We start from the raw sequence: 26,016 nt of genomic DNA, 5'->3' as shown, positions 1-26,016 counted from the left end.
ATGCGGTGGCTCATGCTTATAATCCTAGCACTTTGGGAGGCTGAGGCGGGCGGATCACTTGAGGCCAGGAGTTTGAGACCAGCCTGACCACCATGGTGAAACCCTGTCTCTACTAAAAATAAAAAAATTAGCTGGGTGTGGTGGCATGCACCTGTAATCCTAGCTACCGGGGAGGCTGAGGCAGGAGAATCACTTAAACCCGGGAGGTGGAGGTTGCAGGCTGCAGTGAGCCAAGATCACGCCAGTGCACTCCAGCCTGGGTGACAGAGTGAGACTCTGTCTCAAAACAAACATATAAATAAGTAAAGGCAGGGGTCGGAGAAACACTAAAGTTTTTTTTGTTTTGTTTTGTTTTTTGTTTGTTTTGCCTTTTCCCCATCCCTTTTTTTAGTAGTTTGTAAAACTTTAGTGTTGTATTACCAGAAGCACTTACCCACTCTGCAGATTTTAGGACTCCACCATTTCTAGAGGTGGGAATTCTGGTCTGGGGCCTTCTTTGGGAAACACTGGCCCTCAGTCCTTACCACTCCTAGAGAAGGGGCGGGTGGTAGTGGGCAGGGGACAGACGTGTGCACATGGAGGACTGGGAGGGCTGGACATAACAGGAGGCCACTGGTCCTGGGCATGGGGCTGTGTCCCTGTCCCTGTGCTCACATCTGGACCTCAACATAGGGGCTGTTAGCTGAGGTGCACCCTCTCTTAAGTGGCTCGATGGAGATTTTGTAAGAAATCGAGACATGTTGGAAAACACAAACATTGTGAGGGTTTGTAGAGGGGGCGGGTGCTTGCTGAAAGTTTATATTTAGTCCATGTTTAGTTGTCTTTATTCTGTTCAAACATTTTCTATTTACTTGTTGAAGCAGGTTCAGAAATAATTATTTTGTAGTGTCTCAGTTTTATTAAAATGCAGTTAATATTGGAAAATATGGTTAGAATTAGGTGACTGCCAAACATGGCTTTCGGCAGTGTTAGCCTGTGTAATAACACTGTTTTTCTCTTTAGTGTGACTATTTATAATAAAAATGTGACTTGCAGTATTGTTATTGAGAGAGATTTAGTGAAAAACAGCATTTGAGTAGTTTCCATGCTTAAAGTTTTTATTTCCTCATTAATGCCTTATGTCATGACCTGGATCTTCAATTTATTTAGCACAGTAGCACCAATAATAAATATTTCTATAGACTTTAACCTGTTATATCATTCAGCCCCTCACAGCCAGCCAGTGAGGTAACATTAATATCCCTTTGCTGTTGTTTGAAACCTGGCACTCCCTGAGATTAAGTGGAGCCACCGTGGGCACCGACATCTGTGGCCACTCCACAGCCCATTGGTTCCGCCCTTGACCCACACCTGACCTGTCTGCTAGAGGGGAACCCAATTCAGAGAGCCCAGGGCTGTGCATCACCACCCTTGAGCATGTCCTGTTACCTTTCTGAACTTTAGTTTTCATGTTCTCGAAATCAAGATGGTGATATACTCTGTAAGCCTACGGTTAACCAGAGGTAATAGTTTGCAGAATAAAAAAACACCCGTTGTGTAAAGGCTTCAGTGATTGTTTCCATTTCTTTCTGTCTAAAACTTAATGTGGACCATGGTTTACCTTAATCATAAACCACCCACTTGTTGCTTTGTTAATAAGAACTAATCTTTTGATAGCACTTTCCAGTCTATAAAGCACTTTCATAAGCATGTCACTCAAGAAGGTGTTTGAAACGAAGATCATCATGTCTGCAGGTGTGATGTGTGACATGGATATTTTGTCTGACCACCTTTCATTTTTTCCCCCTTAAAATTTTCCCCTCAGGAAAGTTCACACACCCACAGCCATACAAAGTTTTTCATATAATTTGCACTCCCTGATAACCTTTTTTTTTTTTTTAAATGTCAAAGTTGGAACCCTGCTTTAAGGGAATTAAACTGTGATATGGAAGAGAAGTTTCTACTTGAAGGCCAAGCAACCTGGTTCGGAAGCCTGCATGGCTCAGCTGCCCACTAGTTGTGTGATCTGGAGCAAGAGTAATTGAGCCCTAGCTTTCTCAATAGAGAAAATAAAAATAATGTATGCATTATGTCTTGCTGCATTGCTATAAACACAAAAGATAATATATGTAAAGTATATCACATGATGTTTGGTATATGAATATCACCGAAAATACTAACTGCTGCTGCCACTGTTTTTTTAAGCATTGGTATTCTAATTAAATTATGTTTTTGCCAGTGATTCTGAGACAAATAAGAGTTTTTTAAAGTTTCTTCATGGAAGGATCTATACCGTTTTCAGCTTTTTATTCCTATGCATCATTTTTGCACATAATTTCTCAATAAATGTATCAAGTTGAACTTTTTGAGGCAAATAATATTTATGTCATTTGAATAATGGACAACGTTGAACTTGAATGATTTTATGTATGCATGAGCATTAATTTTAAATAAACCAGAAAGCTACTTTTATATTTTGAAAAATAATTCATTTGGGTTTTCCTGTTCAAACTTTGCCATGTTACTCCTAAGTGATACCTTACTTACTGAGATGGATCAGCCTTAGGGAGAGGTTTGTCATACTTTGTTACACACTGAATAGCCTATAATTATCAAGATTATATCTAGTTAGCATAAAGTGCTGTTTAGTTTCTGTTATGTCGTTGTTACCATAGCTGGAGTCAGGTGGGTGTTTAAACCTTTGTGAACTCAAAATTCTTTAATGATGATGGAATATTTCATGTTTTAATATTCTCTTGATCCAGAGTATATGTTCAGATGTTTTACCAGGTATGTGTTTTTTACAGGTTCATATAATATAGAAAATGCATTTCTGTTCCAAGAAAAATACAAGTGGTAAACAGTTGGGAGAGAGCTTGCATATTTTCCTTTATTGTCCTGTCTGATGATTAATGCATTCAGCTATGTTCAGCCTCACGTTTAACCAGGTTAGTGTTTAGTTTGGTTAGGCTGTTTTCCTATGAGAACAGAAATGGCCAGTCCTGTGCCCTGCCTGTCTTCCAGATGGAGTCTTTGCATTGTTTCCAGATCACAGTGCTTAATGTAAGGTCAGATTTTCTTGTGAAAACAGATTTTGGATTAACTATGTCTGTGCACTTGCATGCACCCCTCCACACCTGCCTGTTCACTTAAGCTCTAGCTGCCTGCTGGAGTCATGGTTCTGATTTCAAGATGCAAATGAGAATTGAGATTCTGCTTTATAGCCTAAAAATGCAAAAGCAAATTCTTACTGCATGATTGGTCTGCAAGTCTCCTTTTCAGAGACCATGAGGTGTAGTGGAAAGAGCTTGATTCTTATGAGGATTTAATGTAGGGGTGAGCAGACTATGCTGTGGGCCTCTATTTGTAAATAAAGTTTTATTGGGACATAATTGTGTCCATTTCTTTAATATTGCCTATGGCCATTCACATACTACAACACAGTTGAGTAGTTGCAGTGGAGACCGTATGGTTTGCAGAGTCTTAACTACTTATTTTCTAGCCCTTTACAGAAAAAGTTTGCTGGCCCCTGACTTAATGCAATAAAAAACTCAGTAATTTGAATCCCATCTTTGTTATGCAATAGCTGTATGACATTGATCATGTTCTGTAACCTCTTTGTACCTTAATTTTTCCCCTATTAATGTCATTTATCCATTCACTCAGTGAGTATATATTATGAACTTACTATGTGCCAGGCCCTGCTCCAGGCTCAGGAAATACAGCAGTGAACAAATACTGGCCCTTATGGAGCTTGCGTCTCAGTGAAATTTATCTTTATGAGGATAATTGTACATGCCTCCTAGGGAGGATTAGATGAATTAATATATGATACCTGTAAAGCATAAGTAGAATACATGCTCAGTATGTTCGTTATTATGCTAAATATAGGGTTGTTAATGTGTAAAACAAAGTAGAACCTCTGTTCAGGGTTGGAACCCTTATAAGTCCATGTTTACTATTCTTGAGGTTTTTGCTAAATAACGAATGATTAGAAGTAATTGGGCATATATCTGGTACAATTAGCCTAAAAAAGAGAGAGAGGAGCTTGTATGAAATTAGGATTCTCCATTAAGTGAATAAAATCATGTCACTGAGTTCCCAGCTAAGAGCAGTCTGAGATTGACAAGATTGTTCTTGGTACACAGGATGGCTCAGATGGAAAAGATGAGAATGGAAAAAGTAAACATTTGATTAATATATGAAATTAATACTAGTTTCTTTGTATACATTCAATTTTGATAATTAATTAATTTGATATTTATACAAAAAGGTCCTAGGATGTGAGCACTCTCCATCTTGGCACTCAGGCATGTCTGGTGAGTGGAATGGATATGGAGTATCAGAGGATGTAGAAGCTCCTGATTACATGAGTTGGGGAAAATAATTTTGCTGTGTTCCTCGTTGGTAAAGTAAGGAGACTGGACTGAGTTTTTCCAGACTCTTTTCAGCTCTTGAGTATGAGATTTATGAATTTTCTCTGTGACCAGATTTCCCAAAATAAAGCTTTGCATCATTCTTCTCTCCTGCAAGAAGCCACCACTTCTTCCCTTTCATAATGAAGCAACACCTCCATTTCTTCATGTTTCTAAGTACAGAATGCATAATATTGGAGTAACACGACCCTACTCATCTTGAGAAATTGTCAGTTTCTTCAACTTCTTAATGAGGATAATTTTCTTTCATGGGCCTCATCTGTAAGTGGAAGTATGATTTTTGTTGGACCACATAGTCACTGAAGGCACTTTCCAGTTCTGGCATTCTGAGACTCCAGAATATCATTCAGAAGACTGTAATTCAGAAGACTAAAGACGGACGGGAAGGAAGAAGGTTATGTTGGGCTTTCGTTGTTGTTGTTCTTTCAAGGAGAGAAACCTCCACAGCTGGGAGCGAGACTAGACTTGCTGTTGGGGTGAGTGGCCGTCTTGCAGTACACAACCACCGGTAGTGATTTCAGGCCTCAGTAGGCATCTTTGTCATTTTTATGTGGTGTTTATGTAGTATCCTTTTTCCTCTAACGCTCTTCCTTTGGCACATAACCCTGTAGGAAAAGTTTAGATCTGAAAGCACAGATGCTGTGAAAGGACCAATTCTATATTGCCTTGCTTGGTTACAGACAAGAAAGCGAAGACTTGAACTCTGTAGTTTGTGGTTTGTGATCTAGCAGAGATGAAATAGAATTCGTACATACTTTTTGAGAGTACAAAGAAAAAGAATCATTCGTACTTTATTTGGAAACATGCCATTCTTCTGGAGCTTTCATTTTTAAAATATTTAGGAATTAATAATGTGTTTTTGAAAAAAAATCTCTGATTGATAAAGAAGTGGAAAAGTATACTCCAATAATTTTACCAATCAGGAGTCCTTGCCCTTAAACATTTAAAGTTAATATTTTCAGTATCTAAGTATTCTACATTCATGAAATTCCAAATAAAAAGGCTTATACAGATAAAAAGGCAGACTGCATCATCTTTTTTTTTTTTTTTTTTTTTTTTTTTTTTTTTTTTTTTTTTTTTTTTGAGACGGAGTCTCGCTCTGTCACCCAGGCTGGAGTACAGTGGCACGATCTTGGTTCACTGCAACCTCCACTTCCCAGGTTCAAGCGATTACCCTGCCTCAGCCTCCTGAGTAGCTGGGATTACAGGCGTGTGCCACCATGCCCAGCTAATTTTTGTATTTTTAGTAGAGATGAGGTTTCACCATGGTGGCCAGGCTGGTCTTGAACTCCTGACCTCAAATGATCCGCCCGCTTCAGCCTCCCAAATTGCTGAGATTACAGGCATAAGCCACTGTGCCCGTCGGACTGTTTGCTCTCATGACAGCAGGATGTGAAAGCCCCCTTGTTGCCCATTTCAGAATTTATGCAGTGTGGTGGGAAGAGGTCTGGCTCTGGAGTCAGGCAGACCTAGGTTCAACCCTGGCCCTGCTGTGGAGTGGACATGAACCTGTGCCAGCCTGTTTACCCCTCTGTAGAATGGGATAACAGGAAGTCCTGCCTCAGAGGCTCATAGGGAGGATTAGGTCAGATACTACATGTAACGTGAACAGTGCTGGCCAATGCTTAGTACGTATTAACTGCCTTTATTTTTGTTTGCACAAATATATCCTAATCTTCTGAAATCTAAACCTGGATCAGTGACTTGTGTCTTCATTTGCTAATGGAAGTCCTTTGGCACCTTAAAAACAATATGTTGGCAATTGGACTTGGGATTCTGGATTAAGGTGGTACAGATGCACTTCCCTGTATCTCTCCAGCTAAATACATCCAGAACCCTGTCATCATATATGAAACAATCATGGAAACACTTGACAGGTGGGGAGAAGATGGCATACTGGCAAGGGGCCTTGAGACTCAGAAACGATAAGGTGGCAAGTTCCCTGGGTTTTCTCAGACTGATTAATGTTAGAGAAGCTGTCAACGCAGAAACACCAATGGGTGCAGACCAGAAAGCCCTGAGGAAAGCTCACTCTTTCTCCCTAAAGGACCAAGAAGGGGGCAACTTAAGACAGAAAACTTTTAGACAATAAGTGCCCTATTTCAGCCAAACACCACGGAAAAGAATGTGGCCCCAGCCCACCAACAAAGGTTGAATGGGGAGCCGAAACAGAAACCTTCCCCTGGTTATAATGAGGCACCCCTCACCCCTGCTAGGTGGTGTCAGAGAAGATGGAGCTGGGAGCCAGGTTTTTATCCCCACTGGGCAGTAATGAGGCATCACCCAACCCCTGCCCAGCTGTACTGTCAGCAGAGACCGAGTAGGGAGCATGAACAACCAGCTCTGCCCAGCAGTAGTGAGGCACCCCTCCCTCCCCAGGTGTCAAAGGAGGTTGAGTGAGGGACCTAGATCTTCACCACAACCTGGCAGTAGTGAGCTGCTCTGCCTTCCACATGCTGTTGTTGAACAAGCTCTGCTAAAATAGGAGACTTAAACTTAAGATTCAGTTTTCTCATACCACTACACCCAAATGTTTAGAGTACAATTAAAAATCATGGGTTACACTAAGGACCAGGAAAATCTTAGCTTGAGTGAGCAAAGGCAGTCAACAGATGCCAATACCAAGATGATGACATGGATGTTGGAATAATCTGATGAGGATTTCAAAGCATCCATCATAGAAATGCTTCTGTAAGCAATTATGACCACACTGGAAACAAATGAAAAAAATCTCAGCAAAGAAATGGAAGATACAAAGAAAAGCCACGTGGAAATTTTAGGACTAAAGAAGACAGCAACCTGAAATAAAAAGCCAAAACTCAGTGATTGGGTTCAGTGGCAGAATGGAGATGCTGGAAGGAAAAATCAGGGAACTGGAGGATGGAATAAAAATTATCCAGTCTGAACAACAGAAAGAAAATAGACTGTACGAAAAAGTTAACCAAGCTTCAGGGATATGTGGGACTTTAATAAAAGGCCGAAAAAGTATTCAAAAGAATAATTTCCTCAATTTGGCAAAAACCGTAAACCTAGAAATTCAAGAGGGTCAAGACTGGATCGAGTTTCCTTGGTATAGCTTTTGAATAGCAAATGACTCAACTCTCTGGAAATTTTCATGATCCTATTAACCCATCATTCCTGTTAAAACAAGAAAGGATCTCTTCTCAGTCTTTTATACTTCATGACTCGGGCCTATTGGCCTTAGTCCAGGATACATCAACCAGCATTTTCAACAAAAGTGATAGTGTTTTTGCTAAATATATTGTTTTGCTAAACCAGCTATTACATTGGTATGTATTCTGTAGAAATGAGTGCTTGTGTCCACCAAAAGCCCTGAATACAAATGTTCATAGCAGCCTAATTTATAATAGCCAAAGACTGGAAACAACCCACGTGTCTATCACTAATCGAGTGGATAAATACATTATGGTATTCATTCAGTGGAATATACATAGTGGTGACCAAGGGAGCTTCTGGGATGTGCAGCAGCTGGGCACAAGAGAGTGCCTACTGTATGACTCCATTGATCCAAAATCCCAGAAGTGGCCAAAGTAATGTAGGGTGATAGAGGTCAGAATACTAACCTCTAGTAGGGGTTATCAACTGGGAGAGGACACAAGGGAGTCTCTGGTGCTGGAATGTTCTTTATCACTATATGAGTGGTGGTTACACATCTGCCTACATATATAAAACTTGTATAAGCGATACACATACTATTTGTGCACTTTACCATAATAAATTAAATGTCAAAGAAATGTATACAGTCCGCTCCTCTTATCCATGGGGGATATGTTCCAAGACTCCCAGTAGATGTTGAAACCGAAGATAGTACCAAACCCTATGTATGTGAGGTTTTGTGCTATGCATATGTACCTGTGATAAAGTTTAATTTATAAATTAGGCACCGTAAGAGATTAACAATAATAACTAATGGTAAACTAGAACGTTTACAACAATAGATTGCTTACAATTTCACAGACAAGATTTGTTCATACTATTGATCTTAGCAACCTCAGCATATGGTTTTTTTCTTAGGTCTAGAACTCTGACCTTTTCACTTAAAGGAAGCACTTTATGGCTTCTCTTTGGCATATTCAAATTGGCAGCATCACTGCTCTTATACTTTGAGGTCATTGTTAAGTAAAATAAGGGTTCCCTGAACACAAGCACTGTGATATCATGGCAGAATGGCTGGGGAGCATAGACAGTGTAGATGTGCTGGACAAGGGAGGATTCAAGCACTGGGAGGGATGGCGAGAGATTTTCTCATGCTCCTCAGCATGGTGCACAACTTAAAAAACAGGAGTTGTTTATTTTAGGAATTTTCCACTTAATAGTTTCAGACCAGAGGTAACTGAAAATTGCAAAACGTGAATCCTTGAATGAGGGTACAACTCTCTGTTCTTTTCTGAAACACTAGTCTCTGTAAATTCTTCCTGTTGCCTTCAGGACAAAGTTAAAACTGGTAAGCTTGGCCCTCAGGGCTGCCCCTGATTGGACCTGCCTGGCCGGCTCAGGTGTCCTCTTCTGTATTCCCGCAGCCCTTCGTGTTTCCCTCCAGTGCTGGATGTGAATGGTGCTTTTTGCTTGTCTGTGGGGCCTTCTCTCTCCCTTATCCCCACCCACATCGTGACATTGGTAAGAGCAGTACCTGTTTCTGATTTACCTTTTAGTCCCCAGTACAAGGTCTGTCACAAAGTAGCTTTCTTTTAAATGTTTATCAAATAAATAAATAGAAGAATTAAAAGAGGTGCCAGGTGTTAGCACACAGAGAAATAGGTCTTGGAAAAAGGACCTGAAAATGCTGTTGTCATGTTTGTGTCGTGCTGATGGCACGATTCCCGAGGGCACCGAGGAAATGGTCAGACTTCTTGCCTGTAGGTCAAGGCTGCTGAGAGTTTGGCACTTGAGGTGTCTTCCTAGGTCTGCTGAGGCTGGCAGCCCACTACCTGCATTTGTCCCTGACTGCTTTGCGGGCCGGCCCCTGTCCTACAGCAGGCCGGGTCTGTGTCATTGGCCCTCCCTCTCCCCTTCTTAATCCTCAACACTCTTCATTTGCACACTTTGAGGTTTTCCAGCACATTTAATATTATTTCAGCCATTCTCTCTTTTCTGAAAACCAGAAATAGTTACCTGCAATTTGCGTGGTACAATTAAAAAAAACGTACATTTTTAAATTAAGCAGATCTGGGCTTTGCCACTCATTAAGCTCTGTGACTGTGAACAAGTTAACCCTTACAGATCTCATTTTCTTTATCTGTCACCTTGGAACATTATTTTCTACCTCGCAAAACCATTAGGAATACCAAATATTTGCATGTAAGAGATTTGCAATATAATAGGATACTTGGCATGTTTCCTTTCCCTCGCCTATTTCCCATTTTCAGGCAGAGCTAACACAGTTTCTAAGACACATGATCTTGATTTGCAAGACGTAGTCCCCTAATCGTAATCTGCACCCTAAGTGTCACATTGCACAGTCTGCCTCAGGTAACAGTGGGGCTTCCACATGTCTCACCTTGGAGGTCTGTGCTAGGCTGTCAGGATGTGTGGATGGCAGGCATGGGAGAAGGGATTGGCTTCCTGTGGGCTCGCCTGTCCACCCCCTCCCTGTTCCCAGAGGACACACAGCTTAGAGCAGGGCCCAAATGGACCTCATGGCTATTCTTACACATTCCAGATAGTCATTCTGAGGGCTGCTGTGTGGCAGATTCCCAGCACAGGCTGGACACTTGAGCTCCCAGCAAGCCTTTTTTTTTTTTATTTTTTAAACACCGTGGGCAAGCTGATCAACAGTTTCCAAGGCATTATTTATTGATGGCAAGGAGCTTATCATAATACAACAAGCAATTGAGATTCTGTCCATGGGTTAAAAATTAAAGACTGAATGTGTTCATGACAGAATTCTGTTTGTTCAGGCACTGAAGTATGACATTGTAGATGATGCATTATGGGTGGGGATTGCACCCCAAGTAGCAGAGGCAGAATGCATATTTTTAAAAACTTGCTGTATGGGTTATTTTTGTTCTAAATGTAGCTGTGCGTGTTAGCACAGATGTGCCAAAACAACTTTTCAGAGCTGCTTTGTTTTCTCTGCTGCTGCCATGGTTTACCCATCCCTTTCTGGTATTGTTGCTTTCTCAAGTCATGTCTTGTGGTACTTTTGGAAGGCTACTAAATGGAGTGGAGTTTTAAGTAATGTGCACTCAAGTACATTAGAGATAAATTCACTTCTTGATTCATATTTTCTCCTGCTTCTGCTTAAAAATGGGGATCTTTCATCTAGCTCTTTAAATACTTCACTGGCCAGCTTTTGACATTTTGCCTAATTAAACTGTCTTAAAGAAATGACAGTAATCGAAAACTAACACTGTGCTTCTACTTTTTTTCTTATGATTCAGCTAGTTTAAAGTTCTTTAGAAAGAATGCAACAAAAATGCCCTAAGTAGACGGACAAATAAAAGATGATATTAAATTCTACCATTTTATTGAGCACTTTCTAGAAGCCAGGTATTGTGTAAGATGTTCTGTTTTCTTACCGTTTACTAAAATGACACTAAAATGACACCAAAATGACACCTTCTGTTTGCAGTAGAGCTTTTTGGCCTGTTTTTCATGAGGCCAAAATGACTCACCTAAGTTCACATGGCCGAGCAGGTGACAGTGCCAGGCTTAACTTAATGCTCCTGGGTCCTGTCCCTGCTTTCTTGCCATTACCTCTTGTTCTGTGGAAGTCTGAGGAAGCCGCGAGGCTCAGAGTCAGAGACAGTCCTGTGCAAAGGGGTCTGCATCGTCCTGCAGGAGGGGTATACTTGGCAGCCTCTGAGCCACATCCTCCTGGACCAAACATGGGAAGATATTTTGCATTCCAAATCAGTTGAAAATACCTTTCTGACATCTAGCTCTAAGGTTTCTGGTGGTTTTGGACAAAGCAGACAAATTTTATAGCTATGCAGTGATTCAACATTCATTCACCAAATATTTTTTTCATCTTGTAATCAGAAATATAGCTAGCTTCTTAAAAATCAGCTAATTTCATTCATTATTTAAGATTTTATCTGCTAGTTGAATAATTCATGAGAAAATTGCAGTAAATTCAGATGTGAATGTTTGCTAAAGAAAAGATAGTTGCTAATTTTTCTGGAATTTGGTAGTTGAACTCAGAGAATATTTGTATCAATCACATTGTGTTTTGTACTTCTGGGTACTTTAAGAGCCTCTGCCATTACTATTCTTGAAAAGCATCTTTATTTTGTCACAAAAGCTTGGAGAATGCTACTTACTACTTTACCCTATTGAGTTTTGCCATGGAACTCTAGTATCATTCTCTCTGGATTCCTTTCTTTTTGGAGGTGTCTTGGAGAGCAGCGTTAGTTTATGGGATGCAGTCTCTGACATTCTCAGCCTCACTGTGTTCCCATGTGGCCACTGAGGCCCCGTGCATTGGTGCAGTCCTTGTGTGAGAAGCTGGGCGCCAGTGCAGCCCGCACTTTATCACCCTTCCTGCCAGGGCGTTGCTCCCTGGTCGGAAGGATTGTTGGTTCTTCCTTACTCAGGTCTCGTACCCACTCCAAGTGCAATGCTGCGGGCACATCTCAGCTGGTCAGCAAAACTTGTACTATTAAATGCCTTTATCTCATAAAATCTTAATTTATAAAATGTAGGCAGCTGGAGGAATGCTCAGCCTTCCTTTAAGGCAGAGGAAAGCCCCAAAGAACATTTTTTACCTATCAAAAAAGCAACTTTAAAAATCTGCAGCATCAGTAAGAAAAAGGGAAGCACGGACAGTTCTAGGGGTGGTATGAATTGGGAGAACCCTCTTGGGAGGCATTTTAACAGTATGTCTCAAAGACACTCAAAGATGGTTTGGTTTTGTTTTTGTCCAGTAATTCTTTTGGGAATTTCTCCAAAGGAAATAATCAGTGATGAGGTTAAAAAAAAATTGTATATATGGATGCTCATTACATTGTTGGTGAAAATTTAGTCATGATGCAAATGTCCTGAAATGTTCAGTAAATTATAGTAGGTTGTAGTGACTGAATAGAATATACTGTCAGAAAATGACATTTTCAAATAATTTTTATTGTATGGAAAGATCTAAAATACTGTATATATAAAGATCTTCATTTTTTTAACAAATTAAGTATAAGTATTTAATATATGTGCATCGAAAAACACAGAGAATTTTCATGGATAGGATCTGTCCCCATCTCAGGGTTGGGGCTTGGCTCCTGAAAGAAAGGTCAGACCCTAGACTGTTCAGCTGGGCTGCAGTGAGATTTGAGGGTGACGATCCTCTAGCTGAAATGGACTCTAATTCTCGTTGACTCCAAAACTGGAGTTCGGACGTTTTTCCGTCTACTGCTGTGTCTTGATCTGCCTCCTGGCCCCTTTTCCCTCAGGGCACTAGGGAGACAGGAGGGCCCAGGAAATGCCGAGTGCCCTGGCAGTTTCCTTCTCACCTTCTAGCCTCCAGTTCCCAAGCCTGGCATTTGCTTCTTTTGACCTTCGGTACTCAGTAGACTTACTGTATGGGAAGGAATGCTGTCCATTCGTCTTGAGTTGAACTTTCTCATCAATACTTTTGTGGCTCTTCCCATATCCCAGCTTTGGACAGAATAGTCATTTGGCATTAAAATAATTTAATTCAGTTTAGTGAGGTATATATGTATGTGTGTCTGTTATTCCTGTATGATTTTAACAGAACACAGTAGGAAATTTGCATATTTCACAGCTCACAGTTTGGAAATACATTTCCGAAAGAAGTTACCCTGAAAAACAATCAGCGGGCAAATAATTTGATGATCACTGTAACTTTTAAAGAAAATCTTATGCAATTTCAGTTACTGATGATCTTTTTCCAGGAACAAAAATATTCATATCATTTACAAATTAATCTATCAGGAATGAGTGTTTACATTTGCCTACATTATTTAGTGTTGGATTACTCAAATCTTTTGGTTGAGTAATACTTGGTGCTGATGCCAAGGTTATACAAGGAGCACCAGGATTTCTCTCCTGAGACCTTTATGTCCTGAGCCTTTTGCTGTCTCCATCTACCCCCTTTAGGAGATTTCCAGTGCCCAAGATTTAAGGGCCATTTGTGTGCAGATGACAGCAGAATGCCTGTTGAGCCCAGACATGTCCCTGGGGCTCCACACTAGGGGACATAACTGCTCACATTCTCAATGTATAAGAGATGGATAATATATAACTGCTAACGTTTACTTAGGTGTCTTGTCTCTAAGTGCCTCCCGCGAAATATGCCCAAACTGTGCCCTTGTGTCCTGCATCCCCAGAACTTTTCTTTGCCCTCCCAGTAAATGATCCCACCACACATCCAGTTCAACCAGACTCTTAGAATCTTCCAGTTGTTTCTTTCTCTTACCGCTGTCCTAGAGAGCAGTTACCATGTGTCTCGTATCCACCTGCATCTTTCTGTCCCCACTGGTGTCGCAGCCTTCAGGCCTGCATCATCTTTCATTCACCGTCCACAGCAGCTTCCTTACTGGCCTTCTTGGTGCCGCTCTTGCTCCTTTTCACGCAAATCTAAATTTTTTTTCCTGATTTCCAAGACTTTATATTCAACCCTTCTGTGAATCTGAGTCACCTAGGGAGCTTTTAGTTCATTAGTTAATGAAAGACAGGGTCTCTGCTGCCCAGGCTGCAGTGCAGTGGCACAGTCAAAGCTCCCTGGAACTTTGAACTCCTGAGCGATCCTCCCACCTCAGCCTCCCGGGTAGCTGGGACTACAGGCTTACACACCACACCCAACTAATTTTTAATTTTTTGTAGAGATGAGGTCTCGCCATGTTGTTCAGACTGGTCTCGAATTTGTGACCTCAAGTGGTCCTCCCGCCTCACCCTCCGAAAGCACTAGGATTACAGGCATGAGCCACCATGCCCAGCCAGGAGCTTTTAAACTATGTTATCTGTTCCAGGACCATCACCCCCAAGATACAGATTAAGTTGGCATGAGGTGGGGCCAAGACTTAGGTAGTTTTAAAAGCTCCCCAGGAGATGTAGATTGACAGTAAGGATGGAGAGTTACTGCTCTGTATCAGTGCTTCTTCAGACTGTATCAGTACATCATCATGACCTGAAAGGCTCATCTGACCACCCCTCTAAAACAGTCTCTGGCCACTCTCTCAATCTCTAGTAGATCATCTTAATTATTTATTTTATAGGAATTACCATAATCTGTAAATGTATTTTTAGTTACTAATTTACTCACCTGCCTCCCCCTGGCTAAGTTTCATTCAGTGCGTATCTGTTGGTTATATTTGGACCCTGCAAGGGTGGAAGGTGAGCTTTTGCCTCTCACGCGCGTATATTTTTTTCGGCAAATCATTGTTAAGTATCTCGGGACCGGGCAAGGGATGCAAGGATGAGTGGAAACATGGTTTTTGTCATTGAAAGCCCCAGAGTCTAATGAAAGAGTGAGACAAGCAAACAAATAGCTGCTCTGTATACCATAGACGCTATACAGCTCAACTCAAAGAGGGATTCGATTGTCACCACCCTGGGAAGGGGCCAGTGAAGGGCCTGGAAAAGTTAGGGGTTAGTATGTTAATACAGCTCTCTCCATGACAAGAAGAGAGGGAGAGCCTTCTAACCCATCCAGCCCTTTTGTGGTGGTGGTGGTGGTGGTGGTGGTGCACTGATGTGTTGGGCTTTAGCTTTGGCCGTTAGGGATGTAGGAGTGTGTCCTTCCTTTGGAGAGAAGCTCAGTTTGTCAGGATCGTCCTGCTCCCACCTTCATAAGGCTGCTTTGCCAACTACACTCCTTTTTTTTCCTCTTGGACCACTGCTGAGGAGTGGATATTTTACCCCCAGAAGACTCTTAAGTGGGTCAGAACAACACATGAATCTAATTAACTGCAAAATCACTTTGACCTCAAGGTGGAAAATTCATTCCATATTAAGATACTCCGATGAAAGGCCTACATTCATTGTAATAATAAAATGCCCATAAGAGACACTCCATGTTTGAATATTAATTCTATGTCATTATCAGATTCCCAGAGAGATATTAAAATCCAAAGATTACATTGCATTTTAAATTAAAGTCCAAAGGCATTAAAGTCCAATTCTCTTGCCCATGTGTGTTCAAATAAATTGAAATTCAAAATATATTCTCCCTGATTTCTTATTCTGCACAATCCCAGTTAGAGGGGCTCCTAATGCCTGTGTAGGGTCAGGATTTTTTTTTAACAGCTGCAGCCTGGACTGTCTCTTGCTGGAATGTGTGTGGTTCTTTCAGGAACACCCAATACCAAGCCTCTGATATGCCTCACTTTTTAAAATTAAAAAAGTTAACAGGACACAAGATTATCAAAACATACACCCCACCCACCCCCCCCGCCGCCCCACACATACACCAGAGTTAGAAAACAAGCCAGTTCCTGGTCTTCTAATAGTTACCCCAAGCAAAACTATGTCCCCAGAAACGAATACTTCTTACCTGTTGCCAACTAACAGACCATAGCAGAAAGTCTGTGATATCTGAGGGAAAGATGGAGAAAGTTTTCATTTCTCCTTCACCAGATTTCAGTTAGTCTCTGACAGTTGGGGGGCTACACATTTGGGAGCAATCTCCTCAGTAATTTCTTGGATCTTGCTGTCAGTAATTCCAGTGAGTCAAGACCATGCCTTGCTTCTCTCATGGGTTTTGTAGGACCCAATCACAGTTTCTGTTCAAATAACCACTGAAACATCTACTCTTTTCTAAAATTCACTGTAAGTGTGTTAGAACACAGTGCATTTTCATTCCTTTTTATATCTTTTTATCCTGACCTTCTAGATCTTATTTCCCATTTCATTTATTTTTATTGTTTATTTTTCAAGACAGAGTCTCTCTCTCCCTCTCTCTGTCGCCCAATCTGCAGTGCAGTGGCACAGACATAGCTTACTGTACTCTCGAACTCCTGGGCTCAACCCATCTTCATGACTCAGCCTCCCTAGTAGCTGGGACTACAGTTATGCACTATCACACCCAGCTAATTTTTTAAAAAATTATTTGTTGAGATGGGGTCTCTCTATGTTGCCCAGGCTGGTCTCAAACTCCTGACCTCAAGCCAGCCTCCCTCTTTGGCCTCCCAAAGTGCTCTTACTCCAAAAAACATTACTGTTTTCCAGCTAAATCAGCCTTATTGCTTTAGTTTGTTTTTATTATTTCATTGTTTCTGTTCTGATAGACTGAAATACTTTTTACATCACTCTAGTTCCTCTTTGATTTTCTGAGCATCCTTGATTTCTAGAGACAGAACATTTTAAACAAAGACCTTTTAAAATTATAGTATTTTATTGAATTTATTTTTCTATATCAGTGCCAGGAGACAGTATCCTTGTGTTTTTTTTTCTGGTCTTAGCATCTATGTAAACTTTCCTTTACCTATGACATTTACTGTGGGTTTCTGACACATAGCCTTTTTGAAGTTAAAAAAGTTCTCTAGTTTTCTGGTAATCAAAAAAATCATAAATAGGGGCTAAGCATGGTCGGGTACTTTTTCTGTGATGGTTGATATTATGAGTGCATTAATGAGGTTCATTGTAGATTTTCTGATCCACTTGAATCTATTCTTGCATTTTTGAGAAAAGTCTGCCTGAACATGATGTATTATTGTAGCACCTTTGATTTAGTTATGCTAGTATTATTTCTAGAATATTTTAGGGGAAGGGGATCTATTTCCTTAAGTTAAAAAGGCCTTTAATTTCTTTACAGTGGTCTATCTTTCCTGGTTTTGGAACAAAGTCATACTAGCCTTGTAAAATGAGTTGGAAATCTTTCCTTACTTTTCTGTTGTTTTGGAACAACTTATATACAAAATAGATGTTCTGTTTCTTGAAAATTGGGTGGAACTCGCTTGAGAGCTGTTTGCTTCTTTGTGTTTGTTAGTGAGTCTTGGTCATTTTAGTATCTTTAAAAATTTTTGTTCTTTTAATATTTTTTCTTATTTTCTTCTCAGGCACAGTTTATTTTGGAATTCAGATAAGAACTGACACTTATAAACATTCCAAATGTTAATAAACATTTTTTCTTCAAGGCAATTACCTTTTCTTAAAATCAATCTTAGCACTATCCTTTGCAAAAACAAAAATTTTTAAAAAAGTCTAAATAGATTAAAATAGGAGAAGTCAACTCTACCCTTCTCATAGAAATTATTCTGAAAGAATTAGAAGATTCAATGATATAAATTAGATTAAGAGGAGGTAGGCTTAAATTTAGTACCTAAAATATAATTATACTTCACTAAATAAGACCGTTATTCTTCTAAAGAGGTCCTCTAAGCTGGCTTTTATTCTGCTGTAGTTTTATCTCACTAAGAGGGAGGGCAATAAATAAACTGGTCTTACCAAAAAGTTTCCACTTTTTAGTAGTGAGCCCTCTAGCTTTAGGTAACTTAGAAGTTTATCTTTTTCCCCTTGGTAACCACTTTTTCTCCACTGTTCTTGTAGTTGTTGTAATAGAGCCCTGGTTTCTTTTCTCCCAAGAAATGTCCACTTTTCTGGTGTCGTGCCCACTGAACAGGAACTGGAGGAAGGGACCACAGCTGCCTTTCCTTTAGGGGATGTTGCTCTCCTTGGCTCTTCAGTAGTTCACGTATGTGAGAAGTCACGGCAAGTTCCCTAAAGTCCCTAAGAAAGTCTTGGTAGGGTTTCAGTGGCTCTGAACTATCTATTGCTTTAATTCAGTCTTTTTTATTTTTAACTATAAATAAGCCAAGGTTTTTCTCTTCTTTTGAAATCATCAACCTCCAGTCCAATTTTGTGACATCATTCTGTGCTTTGAATAATGAGGCCAAAAGAGTCATTGGCTTTGGTGAAAAACCTTCGACATTTTTACTGACTTTGTTAAATTCTTCTAAACTTGCGTTGGCAGTTACACCTACATAAGGAGCCACATGAAGATCATAGATGAGGTGAATCAAATGATTTACATGTTTACTGGCAAGAGCTTTTTTAGTTCCACCCAAATGCTTTCTCCTCCTAAAGCCCAGCCAGGCCTTTTGCAGGCTCTGCAGTTGCTTCTCAGGACCGTGGTCACCAGGTTTGTCTGCAGTTCTCCCACAAAACCTGACATATCTTAAAATTCAAAAACAATTGTATTGTACTCTGTTGATGTCCAACAAACTTTTCTTATTTTAAAAAATCTCCATAACTATTAAATTAGATAAAGTACCATCAAAACCCAAAGACATAGAATTGTTTGCTAGAGAGCTTTGTGTTCAGCATCTCCTAGTCAGTTGTGAATTTGTCCTCAGCATGTCTTCCATCAGTGACAACATCAATCCAGAGTGTAGTAATTTCAAAATTGTCTTCACGAAGCCTGGCAGTAATTGTTCTGTGCTTTTCTCCTGTCCATCATCCAAATACCAGCTGACGGAAACATCTACTGCATTTGAATAGGGGTAACGATGGTAGCAGAGTCCACATCTTGAGGTCTTATTCCATTTAATAAATCCCTCACTGCTCCTTCTGCTATTCTGAATTCATAATTCTCTTTAACAAATAATTCTGTCAGGCTCTTCAATCTTTCTGTGACAAATGACTAGAATTCTGGAGCCTGCACCTTCATTTTAGGCAGCTATTGCTTCAGAAGTCACAGTCTATTCCACCAGCCTTTGCCAAGGATGCAGGTGCCACAGCATCTCAAGAGAAGTCACCAATCACACAGCTCCATGCTGAGGCCCTCTTGCCTGCTACTGAGGAGCTCTTGCCACCCCCGACTCCTGCCTTTCCCCAGTGATGCAGGACAGGCAAGCCCCCAAATTGGGACTTAGCCTGGGAAGGTTCTTGGCTTTGCCCGGGAAATAAATCAGAGGTGAGCTGGTGGTGGTAAACAGCAACTTTGATTGAAGCAGCAGTGTATAGCAGCACAGAGGTGCTGCTCCTTGCACAGCGGTGCTGCTCCTTGCACAGCAGGGCTGCCCTGTAGGCAGTGTGCCCAGAATAGCAGCTCAGAGGCAGGTCTGCACTCATATTTATACCCACTTTTAACTATATGCGAATTGGGGGCAGTTTATGCAGAAATTTCTAGGAAAAGGATGGCAACTCTCAGGTCATCAGGTTGTTGCTATGGAAAGGGGCGGTAACTTCTGGGTGTTGCCATGGCAATGGTAAACTGACATGACATATTGGTGGGTATGTCTTATGGAAAATGGCTGCCGCCCCGACCTACCTGTTTTAGGTAGTCCTCAGTTTGGTCAGGTGTCCGAGCCCTGCCTCCTACCTCTGCAGGACACGGGCAGTAGCCTGGCTGGGCACTTTAAAAAGGACAGTTGTATCCAAGCCTTTGATTTTTTCTGTGACTTTTAACATTTTCTACTTTTCTCAGAAATATCTATTTCATCTAGATTTTCACATTTTTTTCATAAAATTGTACATATTTTAATATTTTATCTAGGTTGTCTAAAACCTGTTTCTCCATTTTAATTCTATTCTTTCTTAAAAAAAAAAAAGATGTCTCTTTTTTCCTTCCTCAGTCTTTCTGGAATTTTCCATTCTATTAATGTTTACAAATAACCAGCTTTTGGTTTTGGCTAATCTTCTCTGCAGTGTTGTTACTCTAATTCACTGACTTTCTTGCCTGTCACTTTATAAGAACAAAGGTAAAAATGATAACAGGCTTTCCTTCAGAAATGATGCAAGACAGGAATCAATGGAATGACATCTTTAAAATACTAAAGGAAAACTGTTAATCTAGAATTATATATCCAGCCAAAATATCCTTGAAAAATGAAGGTCAAAAAAAAGAAGGCAAAATGTCTTGTAAGAAATGTTAAATGAAGTTCAACAAGGTGAAAGTAAATGATAGCACATGGAAACCTGACCTATACAAATATATACAAAGGATCAGAATCACTGGGAAAGTTAAATATATGGGTAAAAAGAAAATATTTCTACTCTCACTTTTAATTTTCTTTGAAATGTAATTGGCTCTTTAAAGTAATCATAATGGCAATATATTAGGGGATTTTTAATGTGTATATAGAAGAAAAATATATGAGAGTAATTGCTCAAAGATTAAACGGAGTATACAGTTACAACATTCTTACATTGTATGTGGGGTAGTATGGTTATTATTTGTAGATAGACTGCAACAAGGTAAAGATGTATACTCTAAACTCCAGTGCAACCACTTTTAGAAAAAGAGAGAGACAGTTAATAAGCCAGTATTGGAGAAATAAGTGGAATATTTAAAAATGCTCAGTCTCAAAAGAGTCTGGAAAATAAGAACAAAGAATAGTCAAGACAAATAGAAAATAGATGGCAGAATGATAAACTCAGTCGCGCTGATAAATATATTAAATGTAAATGGCTTAAATATCCAACTAAAAGACTATTAGAATGGATTCTATTCTATTCTATTCTATTCTATTCTATTCTATTCTATTCTATTCTATTCTATTCTATTCTATTCTATTCTATTCATTTTTGAGATGAAGTCTCTCTATGTTGTCCAGGCTGGAGTGCAGTGGCACAATCTCAGCTCACTGCAACCTCTGCCTACCAGGTTCAAGCGATTCTTCTGCCTCAGCCTCCCGAGTAGCTGAGATTATAGGTTCACCACCACACCCAGCTAATTTTTGTATTTTTAGTAGAGACACTGTTGCGAGAAGTCAGGGACCCTGAATGGAGGGACTGGCTGAAGCCATGGCAGAAGAACATAAATTGTGAAGATTTCATGGACATTTATTAGTTCTCAAAATTAATACTTTTATAATTTCTTATGCCTGTCTTTACTGCAGTCTCTGAACATAAATTGTGAAGATTTCATGGACATTTATCACTTCCCCAATCAATACTCTTATAATTTCCTATGCCTGTCTTATCTTTAATCTCTTAATCCCATCATCTTCATAAGCTGAGGATGTGTGACCTCAGGACCTTGTGATGATCACATTATCTGCACAAATTGTTTGTAAAGCATGTGTGTTTGAACAATATGAAATCTGCGCATCTTGAAAAAGAACAGGGTAACAGCGATTTTCAAGGAACAAGGGAGATAACCATAAGGCCTGACTGCCTGCAGGGCTGGCCAGAACAGAGTCATATTTCTCTTCTTTCAGAAAGTGAATAGGAGAAATATCGCTGAATTCTTTTCTCAGCAAGGAATAACCCTGGGAAACAAATGCATTCCCAGGGGAGGTCTCTAAAATGGCCGCTCTGGGAGTGTCTGTTTTATGCAGTTGTAGATAAGGGATGAAATACTCCCTGGTCTCCTGCAGCACCCTCAGGCTTGCTAGGATTAGGAAATCCCAGCCTGGCGAATTCTAGTCAGACCGGTTGTCTGCTCTCGAACCCTGTTTCCTGTTAAGATGTTTATCAATGACAGTGTGTGCCCAGCAGGACATGGACCTTCATCAGTAATTCTAGTTTCACCCTGGCCTTGTGATCTCACTCTGCCTCTCTGCCCTTATGATATTTCATTGCCTTTGAAGCATGTGATCTCGTGACCCACACCCTGTTTGTACACCCCTCCCCTTTTGAAACCCCTAATAAAAAAACTGGTTTTGCGGCTCAAGGGGCATCACAGAACCTGCCAACATGTGATGTCACTCTCAGAGACCCAGCTGTAAAATTTCTCTCTTTTGTACTATTTCTCAGACTGGCTGACACTTAGGGAAAATAGAAAAGAACCTATGTTGAAATATTGGGGGCTGGTTCCCCCGATAGATGGGGTTTCACCATGTTGGTCAGACTGGTCTTGAACTCCTGACCTCAAATGATCCTCCCACAGCATTGGGATTATAGGCGTGAGCCACCATGCCTGGCCTATACTGGATTTTAAAAGGCAAGTATCAATTATATGCTATGATAAGAAATATACTTTGAATATAAAGATGAAGATATCTTAAGAGTGAAAGAATGATATACCATGTAAACACTTATAAGAAAGCTGGAGTGGCTATATTAATATTAGACAAAATAGACCTAAGGACAAAGAGTTTCCCTAGATATAAAAGAGTGATATTTCATAATGATTAAAGGGTCAGTTCATCAAGAAGACATAATAGCCTAAACATACATTGCTAATAGCAGAATTTCAAATAACTGAAACTAAAACTTTCGCCTGAAAGAAAAAATCGATCTGCAGTCATAATTGGAGATATCAGCGTTCTTATCTTTATAAATCACAGAACAAGCTGAAAGAAAAGCAGGATGAATATGGAAAACTGGAATACCATCAGCCACCTTGATCAAGTGAAATTTAGTGAACACTGCACCAATAACAGCATGTACGTTCTTTCCAGTACACATAGAACATTCACCAAGGCAGACCATATGCTGGGGCCATAACAGAGCTCAATAAATGTAGAAGAACTGAAAACATAGACTGTATTCTGTCTCTACAGCAGAATTATAAATTAAAACTATAAAATATCTCTAAAATCCCAAGATATTTGAAAATTAAACAGTACACTTCTAAATAACCCACATCATAGACACAATCATATCGAAATTAGAATATATTTTGAACTGAATAAAAATGAAAAATGGCATACCTAAATTGTGAGATGGGGATAAAGTACTGTTTAGGAAATTTAAAATACATGAGAAAACAAGACAGATTTAAGATCAGTCATCTTAGTTTCCAACTTAAGAAGCTGATAAAACCAAGAGTAGATTAAACCAATGTAAGTAGAAGAAAAGAATTAACAAAGATAAGAATGGAAATCATTGAAGTAGAAAATATAATAGACATAGAGTGGAGAAAATCCATGTAATCAGAAGCTGGATGCATATTTAAAAAGACTGATCAGTCTTTCCAGATAAATCTGTCTACCTGTCAAGAAAATGAGACAAAATATAAATGACCTCTATCAGCAGTGAAAGAGGAGACATCATTATAGATATTACAGACATTAAAAAGATAATAAGGGAATAGCATAAACAACTTGATGCCAAAAATTTTTGACAGATGGTATGAACAGTTTTCTTGAAAGAAACAAAATAAAAACTGAATAAAGGATAAATATTTTTAAAAATTAAATGTGTAGTTTAAAATGTTTCTACAACAAAATCTCCAGGCACACATAGTTTCAGCAGTGAATTCTGTCAAGCATTTAAGAAGGAAAGCATATACCTAATCTTTCTCTTTCAGAAAATAGAGGAGGGAACACTTCTCAACTTATTTTATGAAGCCACCATTACTCTGTTCCCAATCCGGACAAAAACCTTAAAAGGGAACAAAGTAACTACAGAGCAGTGTCTCATGATCAGAAACATACAAACACTTTTCAAAATATCAGCAAAGTGGATCTTGTAATACAGAAAGTGATAATGTATCATGAACTGTGATGGTTTATCTCAGCCGTGCACTGTTGGTTTAATGTTAGAAAAGCAGACACTTTAATTCTCCCATATTAACAGAATAAGAGAGAGGAAACAATATGATTATCTCAATAGAGGAAAAGCATTTGGAACAAAATTCACACTCATTCACATCAAAATTTGCCACAAACTAACAGTATAAAGGAACTTTCTCATCCTGAAAAAGGCATCTATGAAAAAAAAATTCAACAGCTAGTTTCAGACTTTATGATGAAACACTGCTCTCTCTCTGACATCAGGAACAAGGCAAGAATTTCTGCTCTCACCACTCCAGTAAAGAACATGCTGAAGGTCCAAAGCAACTCACTAAGCCAAGAAAAATCAGATGCATACAGATTGGAAAGAAGTAAAACTGGCTTTATTCATAAATGAGATGATCATATGTGTTAAGGAATTGATAAAGTTATGAGAAGTGAATTTTGAATGGTTACAAGATATGTAAATGAAAATTATATAAAACTAGCAAATAAAAAATTTAAATGCCACGTACAATAGCATCATAAAACATGAAACATTTAGGAATAAACTTTAATTAAATATGTGCAAGACCTATACTCTGAAAACCATAAAACATTGCTGAGAGAAGTTAAAATTTAACAGACAGCTCAATATTGTTAAGTATAAGATCTCCCCAAGTTGACCTATAGAGTGAATGCTATACCAGTCAGAATGCCAGGAGACATTTGTGTTTTGCTTTTGTTTTTTTTTTTTGAGACGGAGTTTCGCTCTTGTTACTCTGGCTGGTGTGATCTCAGCTCACTGCAACCTCTGCCTCCCGGGTTCGAGAGATTCTCCTGCCTCAGCCTCCCGAGTAGCTGGGATTACAGGCGCCTGCCACCACGCCCGTCCCAGGAAACATTTTTTATAAAAATTGATGAGCTGGTTTTAAAATTTGGAAATGGCAAAAGACCTAGAATAGCTGTTATGGATTGAATTCTACCCCCCAAAATTCATATGTTGAATTGCTAAACCCCAATACCTTACAGCGTGACCTTATTTGGAAACAGTGTCATTGCCAGTGTAATTACTTAAGATGAGATCATACTGGAGGAGGATGGGCCCCTAATCCAGTATGAGTGGTGTCCTTATAAAAAGGGGAAATTTGGGCACAGATAACACACAGAATGAGAATGTCATGTGAAAATACAGACAGAGATCTAAAAACCAAGGACACCAAAGATTGCCAGCAAACTATCAGTAGCTAAAGAGAGGCCTAGAACAAATTCTCCTTCCTAGTCCTCAGAAAGAACCAACCTTGCCAACATCTTGATCTTCGACTTCTACCATCCAGAACTGTGAAACAATAAATTCCTGTTTTTTATACCATTTGGTTTGTGATACTTTGTTAAGGCAGCCCTACTAAACTAATACAATTGCCAAAACAATTTTGAAAACAAAACAGAGAGGATTATATTACTTCTTTCATGACTTACTATAAAGTTAATTAAGATAGTATGGTATTTATGTAAATATAGATGTATATACCAGTGGAATAGAATAGAGTGCAGACTCAGTGGAGAAAGGACATTTTTTTCAACAATGGCACTGGAACGATCTTATATACTTATGGAGTAAAAAAGAACCTAGACTCTTAATGTATACCAAACAAAAATTGATTTAAAATAGCAACATAAAAGCTGGAAATACAAAACTTGTAGAAGAAAACATTATGGATATGTTGAAGTAGGCCAGGACTTTTTAGGATATAAAAAATACCATGAAAAAATGTTTTGGTAAATTGTATCTCATCTATATTAAAAAAGTCAATGCTCTTTGAAACGTATTATTTAAAAATTGAAAAAACAAGCCATCGTATAGGAGAAAATATTTGCAATACATATATCTGGCACAGGACTTACTCATATGCAGAATATGTAAAGAACCTCTTACAACTCAATGAGAAGAAAACAACCCAGTTAATAAAATGAGCAAAATATTTGAATAACATTTCTCTAAAGAAACAGAAATGTCCCATAAACACCTGAAGATACTTTACATTATTAGCCATCAGGGAAATGTAAATTAAGACCACAGTGTGATGCTGCCTAAAACGTCTGACAATATATCAAGTGTCGGTAAAGATCTAGAGTAACTCCAATACATTGTAGGAGAGAATGTAAAATGGTACAACTACTTTGGAAAATACTGTGGCAGTTCTTAATAAAGTTGAACATATACTTCATATGACCCAGCAATTTCATTCATAGGTATCCACCCAAAAAATGAAAACATGCACCCATGAAAAGATACAGATGCATGTGTT

General features: G+C 39.3%; 1 protein-coding gene and 1 pseudogene across 2 annotated transcripts in view; one reads left to right on the top strand and one right to left on the bottom strand.

Annotated features, from left to right (window-relative positions):
• The window catches only part of ATXN10 (ataxin 10), a 174,039-nt gene that overhangs the window by 103,264 nt on the left and 44,759 nt on the right, over positions 1-26,016 (top strand). The window lies entirely within an intron of this gene.
• LOC105740026 lies at positions 17,707-19,026 on the bottom strand (annotated as a pseudogene).

The sequence above is a fragment of the Nomascus leucogenys genome, chromosome 7b, assembly GCF_006542625.1.
Source record: "Nomascus leucogenys isolate Asia chromosome 7b, Asia_NLE_v1, whole genome shotgun sequence".
Classification (NCBI taxonomy): domain Eukaryota; kingdom Metazoa; phylum Chordata; class Mammalia; order Primates; family Hylobatidae; genus Nomascus; species Nomascus leucogenys.
This window is presented reverse-complemented; position numbering and strand designations above follow the sequence as displayed.